Source organism: Crotalus tigris, unplaced genomic scaffold, assembly GCF_016545835.1.
Source record: "Crotalus tigris isolate CLP2741 ecotype Arizona unplaced genomic scaffold, ASM1654583v1 scf7180000023775.243036, whole genome shotgun sequence".
NCBI lineage: Eukaryota > Metazoa > Chordata > Lepidosauria > Squamata > Viperidae > Crotalus > Crotalus tigris.
Window position 1 is genome coordinate 171614 of NW_024100177.1, and position 21455 is coordinate 193068.

Consider the following 21455-nt stretch of genomic DNA (forward strand, 5'->3'; position numbering starts at 1 on the left):
GTCTTGCCTTATTGCATTGGATTAAGATTCATCTAGTTCGGTGTTTCTTCACTTTGACAACGAAGGTGTGTGGACTTCAATTCCCAACTTGTGGGGGTTGAAGTCTAGAGAACTTAAAGTTGCCTCAGTTGAGAAACACCAATCTAGTTTCTTGTTATCTTTCCAAGTGAGACAATGCATTTCAGAACTAACAAGTATGCTTTTAAGACTATTTTCTGTTTTCAACATTCAGTTCTTTGTGGACATTTACTGCCTCTAAACATGGAAGTTCCCTTTGGTAACATAACAAATAGCTATTGATTGAATCATAATCTGTGAATTTCCCTGACCCTTTTAAGAAGCCATTTATATCAGCGGTTATCACCACATCTTGAAGTAGCAGCTTCCCTAAGTTAATTATGTATTGTGTAATGAAGTACTTTCCCTTTGCTGATACCAAACCCAATTCTCAGTCAGCATGATTGAGCATCTTGTTTCTTATTAGAGAATGGGAAAAAGAAGAATTCAATATGCCAGAGCTTGATCATGTTATTTCTAGGATTTAAGGATTATTCTAATTTTTCATAGTAGAAATTATACAGTATCGGTCTGGGTCAATGCATTGTAAAATCTTCCTTCTCTTTCCACTAGTGGTAGTTAATGTTGTATCATGGGACATCAGATCCACTACAAGCTGGAGGCAAGTCAACCCTGGGTGATTGAAGTATGGGAGATCCAGAGCATGAGGAAAGTCCCCCGTGTTCAGCTCTAATATCTTTTAGTAAGTTGGGAAAACCCATTCTTGAAATTCCAAAGATTGTACTTATAATTTTGGTGTATTGGGAATCAACCATTTAACTCAGCAGATATTTTAAAGTTCTTTTGGCTAATAATGCATAAGGATAGAGAACAGCATAAGAGTAGGGAATGTGTAAGAGAATAGGAAAGGAATACGTAAGGGTAGGGAATTAGATTAAAATTTTACCTCTTTTTATTATTTTTTTGTATTAAATTAGCAGAAGCTGCCTTACCTACTGCAATGGCATTTCATATTTTCTGATCAGGAATCCATCCTTATCTCTGATCTGGAGTACACTACCTTTTTATAATCAGTCAAAAAACTTACATTTCTAGTTTTAGTTCCTGAACTAAAATTTTAAGATCTGAATTTAAAAATCACTATTGAAATTTGAGGTCTTGGTACATGTACCTTTGTTTTGTTTTGTTTTAAAAAAATCTACTTACAGCAAGGTACCTGGAAGAGTTCAATCATATAGAATACAATATTTGACCTATACTGAGAAAATGATTGGAAAACACTTGTGTGGAAACCAAACATGCTAAATTTTACTTGCTACCAAGATTGTCTGCAGGATATGTTCAAAAAGTCAAGATGGAGGTCACAACAGCTTGTTTGTTTTTTACGTGTGTTGCTTACTGCTATCTACCAGTAGATAATAGTATCTACTACTGGCAGCGGCAACAGGGAGATCAAAGCTTGTTTTGTTTTTTTATGTGCGAGACTTGCTACTATTTACTACGAAGTATTTTTCTGTGAATTGCAGCTATTAATACAGATGAGTCTGAACTAGGTTCCTAACTGTAGAAAGAATGGACCAGAGAGAGAAACTTTTGGACAGTAAAAGAGATATGCAAATATATGCAAAACAGATTATTATAGCTATAGTGAGCAAATGCTTTTTATTCTATTTCAAAATGGAGCGCTTTAATCAAAAATGATAGTTCATATATCTGCTCTTTGAAGATAAGCTGGTAGTTCCTCAAATCATTTTAAGCTATGACACATTGAAGGACCTCCTGTCACCGTTTTCTGAAAGTATAACCAATCATTAGGATTATGAAAGACCCTTTTCTTCAGAGAGTTGTGACTTCTAAGTCATCCAGATCGAAGTTACTTGATACAGTTTGAGGATGCAAATGAAGCCTGTTGATTATGTCAGAATAATAAAGACATTTTACATGTTAAATATTTCTCCATCTAATTTAGCAACCCCGTTTGAATCTTAATTCCGATGTCTTTCCTCCTTCAGCTGCCAACTTGATTCCCAACGTCTGAAGGGAGAAAGTTGGCTATCCATCATCCTGACATTTATTTCAAAACCAAAGGTGAGAATTATAAATAACAGTCAGCTAGTTTAAGAGGGAAAAGGGGCTTACTCTCAAAGTTAAGGAGAAAAATTTAGGGCGATGCTGAAAAAAGTATTTACTTCCGAAAAGATTACCTATAATAAAATTGTCACCGGGGAAAAGCAAGCTATATTATCTTGTACGTATGTGTGGCAGAGGAAGGAACAGAATGGCATTTTCCAATCTGAAAGAAGCAAGAAATAAACACATCTTCTATTTCTTCCCATATGTGTGTCAAACAATGATGTTGTGCTTTATTTAAATCCACCCATTGTAAAGGGTTCTGTAGAGAGAAATTGGAAGGTGCTATATGTTAAATTCTATTCTCATATTACAGAAAAATGGGAGTCTTGTCCACTGTTTCTCAGCAGAAGATCAGTAATAATGCACAAGATTTCTTTACAAATAGCTGAAGGGAAATAATATGCAGAATGTCCTCCTGGAAAAAAAATGTGACAATTAAGAATTGACAGTGACATGTACATGCACATAATCAAATCACATGCAGGCTGTGCAGAAAGTGTAACTCTCAATGGAGGAGGAGGAGGAGTAGGGGGGAGGGGAGAAGGAGAAAGAGAAAATGAAGGAAAAGGAGAAGACAATACCAGAATACTGGTAAAGCACCATAGTGGGCCAACAATCTATTTCAAATGAACCTTTAAATAGGGTCATTAAAAAGTCAGATGTCCCCAAATCTAGTGACTATATAATCATATCTATTCATATTATTAATCAATTATCAATCTACTAGTATCTGTGACTTTCTTTTGCTTTCTTAGATTTTGCCCATTATTTTCTTGGACACTAATTCAGACCTTTCTATTGTTCCCCCCCCCCCACTGTAACTCCATTCTACAATAATCAAAGTAACAGGATATAGGCTATTGCTTTGTGCCTATGTTCCTGTGTAGGTCCATGGAAAATTTCTGACAAGGGAAGTTTTATAATTCAGCTTTATTGAAGCAAAGCAGCAACTTCCTATTCTTCCAACTTAAAGAATTCATTTAAAAGGGGAAAGGGAAAACAAAAGGGAAACAAGAATTTTCAGGATTGTGGACAAGGAGTGCAAAAGTAAGGACTGTCTGGGAAACTGCAATGGTTCCTTTGGGAGATGTAAGAGTTTAATAGCACACGAGTTTCTAGCTACAAGGATATTATACTGACTTAACAGACCATTGCTGGATCAACTATAAGATTATTAAGAAAAAAGAATAGTAATTGACAAAAGAACAACCTGATGGTCCAGGATAAAATGACTGGCTAGGGCAGCAGCCAGACACCAGATGGGAGATGATATGAATTTATTCTCAGACCACCTAAGGGCAAGAGAAGAACCGATGGGTGGAAGACAGAGATCCAACTTAAAGCAAGGAAGGACTTTTCTGATTATGAGTGTTATTAATCAACAAAATAGTGTGCCTTCTGAAGTTGTGAGTGTTACTGCATCAAATTCTTGTCCTGAAGGCTGTACAAGAAGCAAAGGATAGAAACTAATCAAGAGGAGAAGCAACCCAGAACTTAGAATAAATTTCCTGACAGTGAGAACAATTAATCAGTGCAACAACTTGCCTCCGGAAGTTGTGAATGGTCCAACACTGGAAGTTTTTAAGAAGAGACTGGACAATCATTTGTCTGAAATGCCTGAGCAGGGTGTTGGACTAGAAGACCTCTAAGGTCCCTCCCATGGCAGGAGAATTTCTGCATTGGGCAGATGGTTGGAACTGAAGTTCTCCAAGTTCCCTCCCAACTCTAAGATTTGATTATTCTCTTACTACGTTAGGAAGTGGTGAGCAATCCTGTACTGGCCATGGACCAAGTAGAAAGTACAGCTCTAGGAAAAGAATATAGAGAGAATAAATGAGAAATAATATTAAAGCCCAGAAATATATTGCCCAGAAATACAGTATGTATCAATTTTCCTGTGAAAGTTTATTTTCATTTCCTTGAGAAAGAACATGGAATCTAAAAATTAGCAAAAGCTCCATAAATATTATATGATTGGAAACTGAAAATTATGTTTGGTATTTCTGTAATGGCAATGGTCCTTTATAAATTCTGCAGTTAGTGAAACTCAGATTGGGTTATACTAAGTGTAGTGAAAGATATGGATTAGGGATTAATTATCTATTAGTGGTGACCTATATCAAGCTTATCAGCCTACTAATGTGCAAGTTACCAACTATTTCATCTAGGATTTTTATAATTGTTTCTGGCATAATATGATATATTTAACTCCAAAGGAACACATCTTCTGAGAATATAGCACAGATATCTAAGATACATGCCAAAATTGTGTCCATCATTAAAAAAATAGGGTGTATTTGTTCCTTCAACGAAGTCTTGATTCCTGCTGATTTCCTGGACTAGCCCCTGCAGTTTTCCTGGCAAGATTTTAGAAATGATTTCTTCTTGCCTAGATGAGATGAGATGAGGTGAGGTGAGGTGAGGTGAGGTTAGGTTAGATTAGATGGATCTAGGAATCCTAGTGGACAATCACCTAAGCATGAGCCAGCAGTGTGCTGCAGCTGCCAAAAAAGCCAATGCAGGGATAGCATCAAGTTCACATGAAATGTTAGTATCATTTTATACTGCTTTGGTATACTTGGAATACTGAGTCCAATTCTAGTCACCACAATGCAAAAACAAAATGTTGAGATTCTAGAAAGAATGTAGAGAAGAGCAACCAAGATTGCTAGGGGGCTGGAGAGTAAAACATATGATGAACAGTTGCAGGAACTGGGTATGGCTAGTGTAATGAAGAGACGACTAGGGGTGACATGTTAGCAGTCTTTCAATATTTGAGGGCTATCACAGAGAAGAGGGGGTCAAACTATACTCCAAAGCCCCTGAAGGCAGGAGAAGAAGCAATGGATGGAAACTTATCAAGGAGAGATCCAACCGAGAACTAAGAAGAAAATTCCTGACCGTGAGAACAATTAATCAGTGGAACAGTTTGCCTCCAGACGTTGTGAGTGCTCCATCACTGGAGTGTTTTAAGAAGAGATGGCACAGGCATTTGTCTGGAATGGTATAAGGTCTTCTGGTTGAACAGGGGCTGGACTGGAAGATCTCCAAGGTGACTTTCTACTCTATTATTCTGTTAATTGGCTGAAAACCAGAGGTGGCCGTGTGCTTAGGAGGGACTAAAGCTCATGGTCTCCCAGTTTTAGTCTGGTGCCTTTAATCACTACATCAAACAGTCTTTCTAAATTAATTAATTAATTTTGCCTTTCCATCAAAGATTCAGAGTGGCATGCCTCATTTTCTCTGCCCTTATTTCCTTCTTAGAGTTCAACCGAGTTACAAGTATTTACTAAACTCATCAATGAACTTCATGGCTGATTTTGAACCTGGGCTTCCATCATTTTAATCCAACATCACAGCATGTCAGTCCTCTTTCCTTTCTCAATTTAAGATGCATTAAGATGCAGACTGATGTAGGCTTCCATTAGAGTACCTATATCCCCCTGAACAAAGTTCACAGCAATAAACCAAAAACTCATTTAAAATGATAATGTAAAATCAAACATATGTGAAATATATGCCAAATACAGAAAAAAATATTTACTCATCAATTGCCCATAGGGAACATTGATAAGATCTACCATCTAGCTGGCATTGCCCCGCCTGCTTTTCACAGAGAAGCAGCAGCATACAGGAAAAAGCTTAAATTGTCAATATCTAGACAACATCCTCTCTATGGCCTACAACCAGCTCAGCAGAGACTAAAATATAGGAAAAGCTTCCTTAAGTCAACAGAAGAATTTGAAGAATTTGAAAGCAAATGGAAAGAACCAACACTGGATGGAACCAAAGGAGGGGCCGACTCCTGGGTCTGACAAAAGCTGGGAAGTATGGAAATCACTGAATAGTCTACATAAGAGTACAAGATCCAGAGACCCTCTGAACACATGGGGCTATTTGGTGGCTTCTGTCATTTGCAATTGCGGTAACATGTAGACAACAACACATATGCATATCTGCTCTTTGTGCCCTGATTAGTGTATACTTGAGGACCTCATGGCAGCACGATAGAATGCAATTAATGTTGCTATTTTCTGGGCAAGATCTGTTTAACTTGTCTATATTTCAACCTTGTATTGTATATTTTAAATTTTATACCATATAGTATGCCTTATTTTAATCTTGATGCTTCTGACATGAATAAACAAATATCAGTTGCCTATGTTATTCAATGAGGAATATGTAAAACTAGGAACAGTTTTTAAATAATTTTTTATCCCGAGCTATTGACAAACTATTTCATTAATAACAGCAACATTTTAATCTGTTTTATACATTGCTCTGTTTGCACAGAAAATTAATGAATGTATTTATCAATCAATCATTTGGTAGCTGGTGGATGGCTTCATTATTGTTCTTACCCAGAGTATATTGAATATCCAATATTCAATTTTACATGCTTAAGAACTGCATCCAGAAAAGGAAGTTAACCAATCAAAATGCTCAAGAGTTATTTAGTGTATCTGAAGAACCATATAATCAAGGAAAATAAAAAGAATAAATCTTGTATTTTGGTTCAGTGAATATAATTAATATCTAAGCATTTGCAGAGGTAGGCAGATGGAGTAGAGCCATACATGATTCATGTAAGAAACATGCTTTAAAGTTGTATATCATTAAAAAATAATGCTATGTGAAAAAGAGTAAGTATGTACAATGGACAACTGGCAAAATTGGTATTGAATAATATTGGAAGAACAATTGACTGCAAATTCAATACCATGCAAAAAATTATTCTCCATTTTTTAAAAATCTGATACATTAATCAAAGAGAATTTGCTTTGGAACTATTTTTCAATGGAGAACAAAATTTCACTGACATTCTTATGGCAAAATAAGATTTTCTTGCATATTTAACTATTAGATGACTGAAAGGCAAATGCATTGTCAACTTCTGAAACGAACCTGGCTGAAGCCATCTTTGTTGTTCTAAGTTGCCACAGAAAAAAGGAGGAGAGGAAGAGTTTACTTTTGCTAGACTAAACATAGCATGATCCCATGGGAACCAAGGCCATTCTTACTAGACCCGGAAGGTGGACGGAAGATCTGTCAAGAAGCCTGCCAATTAGTCTCATTAGCTAATGTGATCAATAGCACAGCAGAGGGAGGGAATTGTTACATTTTATCAAACTGAATCCCTGGAGGGAATTTTAGAGTAGGTTTCACTTTTGACCGTGCTGATACTATGTATCCAATAAACATGTTCTTTGAGGAAATCTTAAGCCTCGGATTTCTGATTTATTTGGTTCCATCAGCCGGAACCTTGACATGCATATGTTTACTTCTTTATTGCATTATCCTATTCAATTATGTCTCCAATTTTGCAGCCTACTTGGCTTCCTCCAAGGGAAGCCATCACAAGCTCTCTCTTTTTCTGGTCAAGTACACTGGATATCAAGGATGCTTCAGAGGGTGCAAAAGTACCTAATAGGAAACATTAAGCCCAAAATTTACGTTGCTAAGTGAGACATTTGTTAAATGAGTTTTGCCCCATTTTATGATCTCTCTTGCCACATTTCTCAAGTGAATCACTGCAATTGTGAAGTTAGCAACAGGGTTGTTAAATGAATCTGGCTTCTCCACTGACTTGGCTTGTCAGAAAGTTGCAACAGGTGATCACATGACCCCGGAATACTGCAACCGTCATAAATACAAATCAGTTGCCAAGCATCCAAATTTTGGTCACATGTCCATGGGGATGCTGCAACCGTCGTAAGGGTGAAAATCAGTCATAAGTCACTTTTTTCAATGCCATTGTAACTTTGAACGGTCACTAAACTAAACTAAACTAAACTAAACTAGTTATAAATTGATGACTACCTGTAGCATGTTGCACCATTAGAGTAAGCTCAAAAATACTACTAAGAGAAAATAGATGCAATTGTCAAGACATCACAATATTATTTGAAACTGGCACAATTTGGGAAAAGTCAAACTACTGTTCTCAAGATTTCTGTTTTATGGGCTACATCAGGGGTCCCCAACCCCTGGTCCGTGGACCAGTACCAGGCCATGGCATGCCAGCAACCAGGCTGCACAAACAAGCAAAGCCCCATTCATGGGATGCAGGCAGCACACAAACCACGCACTCTCTGGTCCGTGGAAAAACCTCTCTCCGTGGAACCGGTCCCTGATACCCAAAAGGTTGGGGACCTCTGGGCTACACTGTATTGCACTTGATGCAAACCGAGTGGATTAAAGCAGAAAATCTTAAATATAATCTGTGATCATTGCAAGTATTAAAATTACTAAGTTAGCCATGGCTCCAAATTCTCTCTAAATCAGAATTAGCTTTATTTTTTATTCCAGACAATAAGGTCTGAGGAAGGAGTGGCCCAAACCCAGAACTCCTTCTATTTCATGGCAAGCCTTCTACTTTGAGCTTAGCTGTTGCTGCATGGGGAAAATTTTCACCAACTTGGAAGCAGCATTAGTATTTCTCATCCAACACACAGTTGTTTCAGCCCCAGTTTAATGTTTTATTGTCCATTGCTTGGAAAAATGAAAGAACCAGGAAAACAGCTGTTGTTTTGATCGTATACTAGACTATCCATTCCTAAGTCTGTTGTCCCTAGATGCACTGATAGAACTATGGACAGATGTGCATATAGTTTAAAACCTTATTATTTCAAAATAATTGGCTATTTGCTTAGCAAAAGAAAAATTATTTCTACCCCCCCCCCCAAGGATTTGACTTAGAGTTCTTGGTACTCTCTGAACTTGGTTGATTCCTTGCAGACGTTTCATTGCCCAACTAGGTAATATAATCAGTGCTAGTGAGTATGAGGTTTTCTCCCTGTTTATATACAGCAGCCTGGCCTGCTAGTGTTGCCCAGACAATGTTTGTGGGGATGTGGTTCTCTTCTATTGAAAACATATGACTTGCATTTTAAATGTGTAATATGTGTATATTTTGCCTGATGAGTCAAATGAATAGAAACTACGGCAAATGTGTTAATGAAAGCAGGGTAGATTATTGGTATTCACAATCTGTGTCTGCATATATGCTGTGTAATATTGTTATACAATAATATAATTCTGCAAGGTGAACAATGGCCCTATCAGTCATAAGTCACAAAAGTGATAATTAGTTTTACAGCCTGTCAGCAGCTGTCACATGCTTGCTCCAGCAAATTTCTGCACTGAATTTTCATTGATGAAGCTGAAAATTAAGCTAAGCAGGGATCTGGACTCAGAGGGAAAAGATGACTTGAAAAAAAATACCTCCCTCCCATTTTTCAGCTATTTTAACTTTTGTTAAATTTGCTTCATTTATATTTTTTCCCTTTCATCAATACATAAATAAATACATAAATACACTAAGTATGGAACTAAAATTAAATATAAAGAGGACCAAACTATGACCAGCCTTAAAAATGACAGTGAAGATATTAAAAGTAATGGATAGCTTTTGCCTTTTAGGTTCAACCATCTACAGTAAAGAAACAAGCAATGAAGAAATATGCCACAGATGAGCACATGATAAAACAGCCACGAAGGTCTTGGAAAAGAAAAATGCTGTAATGTGTCCATAAAACAACATCCACAAGATGCTGGGAAAAAATAATTAATGCTAGGAAATGGAAAATGAGAGCCAGTTTGGTCTAGACATTAAGGCACCAGCCTAGAAAGCAGGAAACCATGAGTTCAAGTCCTGACTTAGCCATAAAAGCTAGCTGAGTGACTTTGGGCCAGTCCCTCTCCCTCTCAACCTAACCCACCTCACAAGGTTGTTGTTGTAGGGAAAATAGGAGGATGAATGTGTGTTGGATATGTTCACCACCTTGGGTTATTTTGTAAAAATAATGAAGGCGAGATATAATGGAAGGAAGGAAGGAAGGAAGGAAGGAAGGAAGGGAGGGAGGGAGGGAGGGAGGGAGGGAGGGAGGGAGGGAGGGAGGGAGGGAAGAGAAGGAGGAGGGGAGGGGAAGGGAGGGGAGGAATGAAGGAAGGAAGGCTTACTTCATGCAAATGTAGCTAAATGACAAAATAGAAGACAAAAAAATCTGATCTAGGAGAATTTTTTATTCTCACCTACATCAAGGTGCAGTACTTTGCTCTGAAAAGGGCATGGCCAACTTTGTATGGTGGAGATAATAAAAATGATTAAACCTCTTTCTCCTATATATATTTCTCTATTTTCTCGAAGTCAGGTTGGACACTGAAAAGCCAAAAACATGCAAACGTGTGACTGTGTGATTTAATTTGATGAGGATAAAATCCAATTGAATTTCAGTGCTGTAGAAATTCAGCAATAAAAATCAACTGAAGAATGTGAAAATTACCGGCTTTTTTCAAGTAAATCTGGATGCACTGCCCCAAATTCAGTGATGCTTAAGGAGGCCCAGGATTTACAGAATTGTAAATTTGTACAGAAAGGTGCATATGCTGGGAAAATTATTATTGTATAACAAGGTACTGAAATAAAAATAAATGAAATCAATAAATGAAATACCTATGAACAAATCTACATTTTTAAGAGAAAAATACAGTAGAATTCAAGGACATTACCAATGTTTTGTCCTCCCAGTTTCTTCAATAAAGGAACAGGTTCTCTAAAGACTGAGAGGAATCTGTTCATCAAATCTTTTTAATAGGATATGAGCATATTAAGTTTATCTCAGTCTGCTTGTCCTTCAAATATCACTCCCAACTTTGTTTTATTTTATTAGGGTTTTTTTCTCAGCTGAATCTGAAAACTGGAAACAAACTTTATCATGAAAATAATTAACTGGGAAGACCTGCCTTTTATTCCCATTAGCCCCTAATTCTGTTTAATCGCTAGAGTTGACACGATCCAAGTTGGATGTTGTCACTGATATCTAATTTGATCCTGGAGCTCTGATTAATTAACCAATTATAGTTCAACTGAGATAAAAATTTTAATTTGATAAAGAAAATTTAGTTAATTAATCTACTGATGAAGGATCATGGCCCTATTCTAAATTCAGAGACGAAGATAAAGGAACAACAACTAAAAAATGAAAAGGAGAGAATAAAAGAAATTCTAGATGTTAGAGAAGTTTGTCTCTAAAGAGAAGATAGCTTTTCTTTGAATTATGGCCCATATATCTAGATAAAAAAAGGTCAGGAAGCCATACATTGCTTCTAGTCCATATAACAGATTAGAGTACTGCTTTCACCCATGGGAGGAAAGGAAGAACGTAGGTCAGAGGTGTCCAGCCTTGGCAACTTTAAGACCTGTGGACTTCAACTCCCAGAATTCCCCAGTCAGCCATAGAGGGCAGGCAGGCATCTGGAGAAAGCTAATACAGTCTTTTTCTCCAAAATGGATGAGTAATATGATCTAAAATTCAAAAAATAAGGGAAGGGATATAGGAAATTAGCTATACAAACTGAGCTGAAGAAACGCATCTATAGAGCAGTGAGGCTAAGTCTAAACTGGGGTGCAGATGGCACAGCAGAGGCGGTTCTACACTTCAGACTTAGTCTTATTGGAGCAGGAAGATTAAGACAACCCATTCGTGGATTCTCCATCCAATCATGCTGGAGAATGAGGAAACTGGTTCTTATGGGAAAATGAGTAACTTAAGCCTTGAAATGTGAAACCATCTTACATGGATCCTACCAAACTTTGGAATGTGCCATTTTAACAGCATGCTAAGGTTGTTAATACAACAGGCAAGTTATTACCAAGACATTTTGAGAGGAATTAGGGCACATGTTTTGACTCAAAAGACCCTAGGATTAACCCCAGACATTGTATTGAACAGAGTCAAACAATTTGTGAAGACAAAGACCTCTGTCTGTAAAACTGGAGAAGCCCCATCAGTCAGAGTCAGTAGCAGCTCAGATGGGCTCATTGGTCCAAGACAGCTTCCTAAGCTTAAGACGTGCTTTCTTTTTTGAGTTACATAGACCGTCTGTACAATCAATATTGTAATGATGGATGGGAGCATAAAAGGTATATAGATTTTATTTTTTCATTAATTTTAAAAATAACAAAGACTGAAGAATACTTTTGGGAACTGCTCATCACAACCGGTTGAAACAGATGGATACAGTGGGTTTAATTGTGCTCTACTTTGTATACTATTTGCTCTGGGAAAATGGGCTGTTTGCTTTTCCAAAGCTCTTATAAGGGTGGACAGTTGCAGATGGGCTCTCTCGTAAATCCAACCATAACAACATGCTCAAGAAAACATTTGGATTCCATTGTTCAGCTAACCTTCAGGGGTTACAGACAATCAAAAATGAAAGCTTGGTATTTTTAATAGTAATCGCACTGGGTGGTATGGGCAAGACAGTTTCCTCCCTTCATAAATACTTCTTCTAGTCTAAATAGATACGTTTGCAAAAGCCAAAGGGCTGGTGATATTTACGAAACCTAACATTGTGTTGATTCAGAGGCATTCTGTTCCCTCTTTTGATGGCAATTTTCTGATAGATTCAACCTCAGTGTATGTTCTTCTGCAGTTTCCAATGGATGGCCTAGACAGACCACCCAGTAGAAAATATTTCTGTCTTAGGAATGAAGTGCTCGGTCACTGTTCTGTCTCTGGAAAAAATAAGGCAACATTAGTTGACCTTGAACTAGGTGTGTTGTGGTTTTTTACCCAGCAGATACTGAGATCATAAGTTCTATATTGGGATGTTTAAAATAAAAACAGGCTCTCCCCAAATTTGACGTGCCCAGTCCTTCAGATATTTGGGCCATTACTATTATAAGTAAAGAACCTGTGTCACTCAAAACCATGGAAGGGAAATCATTTGAAATATAGAGAAATGCTGAAAAAGGTTAGGAAAATTTACATTCCTTCTTGTCTGATTGAGACTTCTGATATGTTTGTATGTACGGTACAACATTCTACAACATTATACAGGGACACATATATTTACCTTCATTTGCAGTATAGCCATACACACATGCATATAAGATTCTGTTGTTGCACCAGTATAAAAGTCAATCCAACCTTGGAATTTAAATGTTGCTTGTAGGAGAGATATATTGAGAGAGTAGAACAGAAGGAAACTAGAGTATAAGTGAGCAGTCCTTATCTGGGGCTTTGTTTCCATTAAGCTGTGAACTAAAAAATTAAGGCAGAAGTTTCATAAACATGGGACTGGAGCAGTGCTTTTTTTGTAAAAAAAAAAAAAAAAAAAAGGTGCCAGAACTCACACACATCATACAATCCGCCTTGCCTACCCTACAAGGTTTACCTTTGTAGTTGAAAAAAAAACCCTTCAATTTTTAGTGTATCTAAAAGACCAGGAGTTTGTTCAAGGCAACTTTGAAAAATCTGTCAAAAAAGGTGCCAGAACTCTGTTCCAGTACGTTCTATGACAAAAAAAGCCCTGGACTGGAGTATAGCAATTTATGAGGAGAAGAAGAAAAATAAGCATCCTTTGAACAGCATGCACATAGAAAACAGTGGCTTCACAATCTACACATCACCTCTACCCTACAAAACATTTGTAACTTGTTAATCTAGTTGATAGCCATGGGTATGCCTGCAACATAGTGTATGTCTGCTGGTCTTTCTTCCTTGTTCGGGTTTTAGTGCCTTTCTTTCATTTATGTTGCCTTCCTTTGTCCTCAGAAGAAAGAAGACACCAAACACCAAGCACACAGCAAGGAGGAAGTGATAACATCACACAACCTGAATGGGTAAGGAATGAACATACAAGCAAGCATATGTGGGCAGGCCTGCGAAAGGTCATCAAGATGATGTTCCATGCTGGTGACCTGTCATTTGGGGAACTGAAAAAGTGGCTTAAAGTTTCCATGCCAAGCATCCATCCACAGTCTCCCTATTCCCCACCACCACATGATAAGGCCTACCATATGATTTTAAGTTTCATAAGTGTTTTCATTTCCCCTAAATGGAAAATAAGAACAAGAGATCTGCCTGACCCTCATAGACAATAACAAATTCACGATTTGTATTGATCTTTCAGGGATTTTTGTCAATCAAACAGTGAAGGTTTCCACCTTCCTAATGGTTTGAAAGAGACACCTCTTGATGTAATTGTGATTAATCTACTTGTACAAATCATACTTCTTCCTCCAACTTAAAGTACCAAATCTGGTACTAATACACCAAATGAATTTCTGCCTGGTGCATTTTATATTATTTAGTATATAATTCTTATTATTCTAAATAGTTTTGATCTTTGTTCTGACCTGAACCTTAGTTCAGAAGTTCAGATCAGATCTGGGTACATTCTCATAGTGACTAGAATAGTATTTTTAAACAGCTATAAAATACAGTATGCCAGTTTCTTTTCTCTGAAGTCAAAGGGGATGAATTCAGATAGTATCTTTATACTGTGCCTGCCTTTCCACCAAATTCTGATGTTCTCTCCTTCCAAAAGAAGAAGGAAATCCCCTTTATGGAAAACTTCCAAAGGAGATATGATGGGGTCTTGATATCTATGCACTGTACAGCCTCTATATCCCAAAACATGACAAAAAGTTATATCTGCTCAAGAACTGGTCTAACTCTCCTCTTTTCAGTGATGGACATTAGAAGGGAAATATTAAACAGAAAAGAAAAGACAGATGTGAAAAGTCTCTTCACCCATCCTCATTTCAACTCTGGATAGCTCCAGTCACTTCAACTTAATATTAGGGTTGTGATTGATTGATTATGTGCCATCAAGTCAGTGTCAACTTTTAGTGGCCACATAGACAGAATGTTCTGTTCAATATTTTTGGATCAGCTTTTGATTGATAGGCCCCTGAGGCAGTGTTCTCCAAAAAATGCAAAAAACCATCAAAAACTAAAAATAAGAAGCTTTTAAAAACCCCTTTGCATAAGGAAGCAGAAAGAATCTTAGTGCAAAAGTGATAATCTCTATTAATATGTTATTAAATTAAACAATAATTAAATAAAATGGAATTTTAACTGCCCACTAAAAAGCAAACAATGAAGACACCAGATAACTTGTTTAGGAAGATAGTTCTATGCTTGGAAAGCCAACGGTATTAAGTTTTATAATTATACAATAAAACAACTGAAGAAAAATAACTCAGGGCGGCAATACAATGCTTTAATACTTAATTGCAGATGCCTACAAACCTTGAAATGCCACAAATCGAATGCCTATGCCCTCCCAAAGTTGGTATTAAATTGTAATTGTTAATGGGACAGAAAATACATAATTTAGGATAATCATACAAGCTTTGATTAGTCTTGACAAAATGAGATATGACAACGGGCAGGATATGATAAATATTTTCAAATCTCTGAAAAATGTCATACAAAAAGTAGCCAAGACCTATATACAAAGCATGGAATAATGGACTTAGATTTAAATGGAATAGATTCTGATATAATAATAATAATAATAATAATAATAATAATAATAATAATAGTAATAATAATCTGTAATACCATCAAACATCCACATCTGCCTATCCCAGGTCCTGGGTAAGGACTCGATAGGTAGACAAAATGCCAAATCCAGTCTGAACATCTGGCTGACTGTGCGATGATCGATAATAATAATAATAATAATAATAATAATAATAATAATAAAGTTGGAAGGGACCTTGGAGGTCATCTAGTCCAGCCCCTTGTTCAGGCAGAAAACCTTATACCATTACAGACAAATGGCCGTCCAGTCTCTTCTTAAAAACTTCCAGTGTTGCAGCATTCACAGTTTCTGGAGGCAGGTTGTTCCACTGATTAGGAAGTTTCTCCTTAGTTCTAGATTGCTTCTCTCTTTGGTTAGTTTCCATCTATTGTTTCTTGTCCTGCCTTCAGGTGCTTTGGAGAATAGCTTGACTCCCTCTTCTTTGTGGCAACCCCTGAAATATTGGAACACTGCTATCATGTCACCCCTCATCCTTCTCTTCATTAAACTAGACGTACCCAGTTCCAGCAACCAACTGTTCTTTATATGTTTTAGCCTCCAGTTCCCTGGTCATCTTTGTTGCTCTTCTCTGTATTCTTTCTAGAGTGTCAACATCTTTTTTACATCCTGGTGACCAAATATTAGGAGGAACGTCCTACTAGTAAAAGTAGTTCACAGTGGCATCAACCACCCAGAAAAACAATAGGCTCTTCTTTTCTAGAAATGATCAAGACTAAAAGAGACAGATATAACCAACTGGGAAACTGTCAGCATCCTAGCCAACCACGTAAAAAAAAAAAAGATAGGGAATTCTCAGAATCTAGGCACTCAGATAAATCAGCCACCAATAGACACATACAGGTAAATCACATTTACAAGCCTTTTAAAGGAGATAATAAAACTTTTAAAAGAGATCATTAAAAAAAAAACTCTGAAAGGAAAAAAAAGACCAGAATACATTTTCTCCACCAGCCAATACTCAGATAAGCTAGACAATTTGAACAAACTGTGCAGGGAGACAGTGAAGGCCAGGGGAGCCTGACTTGCTGTGGTCAGTGGGATCACAAAGTGTCAGGCATGACTTAGCAACTGAACAACAGCAAAATGCCAGATAAACAATCAAGCGGAAAACAATACCCTAATCACCAAAGCAACCAAGGAGAAAAACCATAACCTACCAACACTAGCAGCACAAGCTACTTTACATAAACAGGAGGCAAATCCCACCCTCACTGTCCCTGATGATGTTACCTATGTAATGAAATGCCTGCAAGCAATAACCTCAGAAAGCACCAAGGATTCCATAGAACAAACAGCCATCAATTAATCCACTGTAGGATGCTTTAATCTGGATTCTTGGACTGACCAGAAAGTTGGGTTTGGTAGCTAAAGGGCCTGCTCCAGCACAATAAACCTAATTCTATGTTAGGAATCAAATAAACAAACAACTCCCCCCCCCAAAAAAAGCTTAACTGAATTCAAATTCATGTCTTTGAAACAATAGCTTTAGAAAGATTGTTCTTGTATTAGAACAGGGGTGTCAAACTGCCAGCCCACCCATTGCCGGCAATGGCCAAAAAAACCCACGTCACATGACGTTGTGAGTTTGACACCTCTGTATTAGAATGAGCAGATTGGAATTCCTCCCTTGCATTAAAATGCAACACTCTCATTTGCCCAGTAATTAAAAAGGAAGAGGAAAGGATGGGCTCTATTACCAACCAGATCTCCCATTTTAAGCTTAATTCTAAAGTCTTTTGAACATATACATGGAGACTTGCTTGCAATATAAATAGGACTGGTGCCAAACATAGCACCAGTAATGAAATACAGCTGTCTCTACTGGCATTTACCCATGAAACTTAGTCTTTCTTTCTTTCTTTTTTCTTTTAAACTTAGAAATGCTGACCAAGAGAAATCTGGGAAATGAAAACATTTATTTTCCAAGGGAGGGAGGTGTCTGTGAACTGCAACCTAAACATTCACTTAACATCTGAACATTCCATAAAAATAATTTATAACATAATTTCTTTTTAGAAGTACAGTTCAGCAGAGGGCTTTTCAAAAGCTTTGGCTGAGAACTTGGCCTTTGAATCTATAAGTCTTAATTACCAAAATGCTTTATATACCTTTTGGAGGGAGTTTCAGCAAAGCACATCCAAGTAAGTATCTGGCTTTTTCAATTTAAGGCTCAGGGTGGCAAGGAGTCAAACGTCATGACTGACATTCCTTGACTGGACTGGACTGGATCAGGATATTTTGCTGGAAGTGCTATATACATATGTGCAACCAAACACCCAAACGTAACCATGTACATATTAAAATATTTTAAGAACAGAAATTAAATTGGCATCTGAGATGAAAACAATCCCTATTACAAGTTCTGACTGTTCCTGAAACTCTCTCCCTCTGTTTCTGTCTCTCTGTCTGCCTCTGCCTCTCTTTGTCTCTGTCTGTCTCTCTTTCCTCCTACCGTATCTATGAAAACCCCCATCTATCTACATCAGGGGTTCTCAACCTTTTTAATGCCGCAACCCCCAACTGGTTGTAAGTCGAGGACTACTCAACTGGTGCAGCACCGTTTGCAGAATGGGACTTTTGGCAGGCTCAGCAGGGCAGAGACAGCCTGGACAATTCCTATTGGCTTTTGAAAGCCAATAGAATTAGACTCTATTCAAGAGAGTCTATTCTATTGGCTTTCAAAAGCCAATAGAATAAAAGGGAGTAATAATAATAATAATAATAATAATAATAATAATAATAATAATAGTAAAGTTGGAAGGGACCTTGGAGGTCATCTAGTCCAACCCCCTGCTCGGGCAGGAAACCCTACACCATTTCGGACAAATGGCTGTCCAGTCTCTTCTTAAAAACTTCCAGTGTTGGAGCATTTACTGCTTCTGGAGGCAAGCTGTTCCACTGATTAATTGTTCTAATTGTCAGGAAGTTTCTCCTTAGTTCTAGATTGCTTCTCTCCTTGATTAGTTTCCACCCATTGCTTCTTGTCCTGCCCTCAGGAGTAGCACAGCTAAGGAAAAGGGGGAAAAAATGGCGGACTGCGTTGTTTGGCAACCCCTGTAAAATGGTTGTTTGACCCCAAATGGGGTCCCGACCCACAGGTTGAGAACCACTGATCTACATAGATAATAATACATTAGATAATATTGGCCAGCATTTTATTTTAAAAAAATTCTGCTTTTTTGTCCAAAAGAAGAAGTAAAGGAAGGGTGGTAAGTTTCATATAGACTTCTGGACCTACTTCACCTTAAATTCCCCAGTTCCTCCAAAATTGGGGGAGGGTTTCAATAAATTCAGCCACCCTCCCCAATGATTATATTACACACTTCTCAGATCCTCTGCAACTTTCAATCCTCAGATGTATTTTAAAGTGTGATTGAGGTATCGCCAAAGTTTCAAGTTTCTCTGAAGCTGCTCTGGCATTATGACATTGACATTGTAGAAAATGGAAGGAAGAAAGTATAAGAAATTCAAGGAATTCATATAGTTAAGTTGTGTAGCTATAGAAATTGAATTAATATTTACCAGTACTTATTGATTCAATTTCTATAGCTGCTGAACTCAACCAAGTAAATAAATACATACATACATAAATAAAACTATTTAGTACATTCATTCAATCCATCTGTTGTGGGAAATAAGTGAATAGTTTATGTAAGAAGAAACTTTAACCATGGTTTATGATAGGGATTTAGAGTGTCTAGTTCATAATTACCTAACTAGGTAACATCATCAGTGCTAATTTACATTCTGGCGTCTTGCCTGTCTGGGTGGGTGGAAGCGGTCTTAGGGATTCTTTGGTTGGGCTGTTTCCTAATAGTTCTTTGGCAGTTTCTTGATTGTTGGTCTGAAGTTGATCTTGGAGTTAATCTATGCTGATCTGAGTGCTGATTACTGGTGGGGAGGTGCTGGAGTCTTTTTTCTCTTTTGGGCTGGTTGATTGTCTCTTCTGCATAGTCTATAGAGATTGTTAATGCCTATGTGTCTATTGATGGCTGATTTGTCAGAGTGCCAGGCTTCTAGAAGTTCCCTGGCATTTTTGGATTTGGCCTGGTCTAGGATTGTCACATTTTCCCAATTGAAACTATGGTTAAATCTGTCTATATGTTGTGAAATTAAAGAATTTTCATCATGAGTTTTGACTGCCAGTTGGTGTTCAGGGATGCGTTCTGCCAGTCTTCTGCCTGTTTGTCCTACATAGTGGTTGTTGCAGTTGTTACATTGTATGTTGTAGATGACTCCTGTTTTTTCTTCTAGGGTTTCTGGGTCGTTTGGTTTGCTTAGGATGTTTTGAAGGGTTTTAGTTGGCTTGTGTGCTGTGCTAATTCTATGTGGTTGTAGTAGTCTATTTGCGGTTTCTGAGATATTCTTGATGTATGGCAGTGTAATTCTTTTTAGGGTTTGTGTTGGTTTGTGTTGGTTGTGTTGGGTTGAATGATCAAGGACTTTTTGATGAAGTTGTGTGGGCATCCATTTTGTTGGAATGTGTTGTATAGATGCCCCATTCTATAGCTTCTATAGTTCTATAGCATCATCAAGAAGGCTCTAGTGATTTCATCAAAGATGATAATGTCATCAGTTATGGACCATGTAAGCTGCCATCATTTTCTTGTTTGAATAAATGGTAAAACTTTCCAGCCGTCTTCTCACAGTTATGCTAGAGGAGGAAGTGGGGCAGATTCATAAGCATTGCTTTTACTAAGCATTGCTTTACTAAACACAAGGCCAGTCTTAACTTGTTTGTCATCAAAGAGAATACTTTACATTTTAAATGCAACTAGTTAAACATTAAAATCTTAATCAAGAAGGTAATTAAGGGTTTTCTTAGTTTTTTTTAAATTTCAATCTTTATTTAGGTCATAGAGGAACCCACAAAGACATCAATAAGAATTCCCTTGACTAATTAACTAACTGCATGAAGATATAAATTCATCATGTAACAAACAACAATAACTGCTGCCTTTGCAGTAAAATGGATGAGACTATTGCTCATTTGATTAGTGGCTGCAGCAAAATTTTGCAAAATGATTGCAACTGGTGTCATGACTGAGTTGCCAGAATTATTTGTTGGAAATTTTGTCAGAGGTTTGGATTTGAATGGAATAAAAACTACCGGAACCATCAAATTGGGAAGGTTTTGGAAAATAAATGGTTAAAATCTTGTGGGATTTTTAAGATCGAAACAGACAAATATGTTGTTCACAACATGCCACATGTAACAGTTATTGAAAAGAAGAAAGTCTAGTTCATTGATGTTGCTATTCTGAGTGATGCTAGTATTGAGGAAAAGCAATTGGGAAAAAAACTGCAAAATATCAGGACTTGCAAATGGAAGTTGAATGTTTATGGAAAAGGAAATCTGTTGTTGTACCAGTTGTGATTAGAGTCCTCAGAGTGATACTTAAAGGACTTCTTGATTATTGATATATCAATATCTGGAAATATGGAATTTATCAGAGTCGAACGCCCTTATTTTATTAGAAAGCACCTGGCTTGCCATTTCCTATGATTTTAGATGCTACTTAGCTCCTTGGTTAGGACTTGAATTATTAAGTTTCCCACCAGTCTTAGACTGTGAGTTTAACTGCAGATTACCCAGACATAATAATAATTTCCAAATACAGACTGATAAAAATATTGGTCATAACACACCAGGTATAACTATGGCTGAAAAGAACAAAGTGTGGATAATTGATGTGGCAATGCCAGAGGAGAGTAGAATACAAGAGAAAGAATTTGAAAAGATCAGAATGTATCAAGATGTGAAAATAAAATCCGAAAGATTATGGCATAAACCAGCTTGGTGGTCCCAATGGTTATCAGCACACTGGTTGCAAATAAAAAAAACTCTTGAGGTTTACTTAGAAAATCTGTGCATTAACAAAGCTTCCCATCTGCAAAATTGCAAAAGACCAGACTGCTTGGTTCCACACTTAGACTATGCTGGTACATTATGACATCCTAGA

At 37.2% G+C, this 21455-nt stretch overlaps 1 long non-coding RNA gene across 1 annotated transcript; it reads left to right on the forward strand.

Annotated features, from left to right (window-relative positions):
* Positions 1 to 591: 591 nt before the first annotated feature.
* Positions 592 to 9785, forward strand: LOC120298200. The gene is made up of 3 exons (XR_005553998.1): positions 592 to 760; positions 2031 to 2106; positions 9574 to 9785. It is a non-coding gene; the product is annotated as an uncharacterized LOC120298200 (long non-coding RNA).
* Positions 9786 to 21455: the final 11670 nt, after the last annotated feature.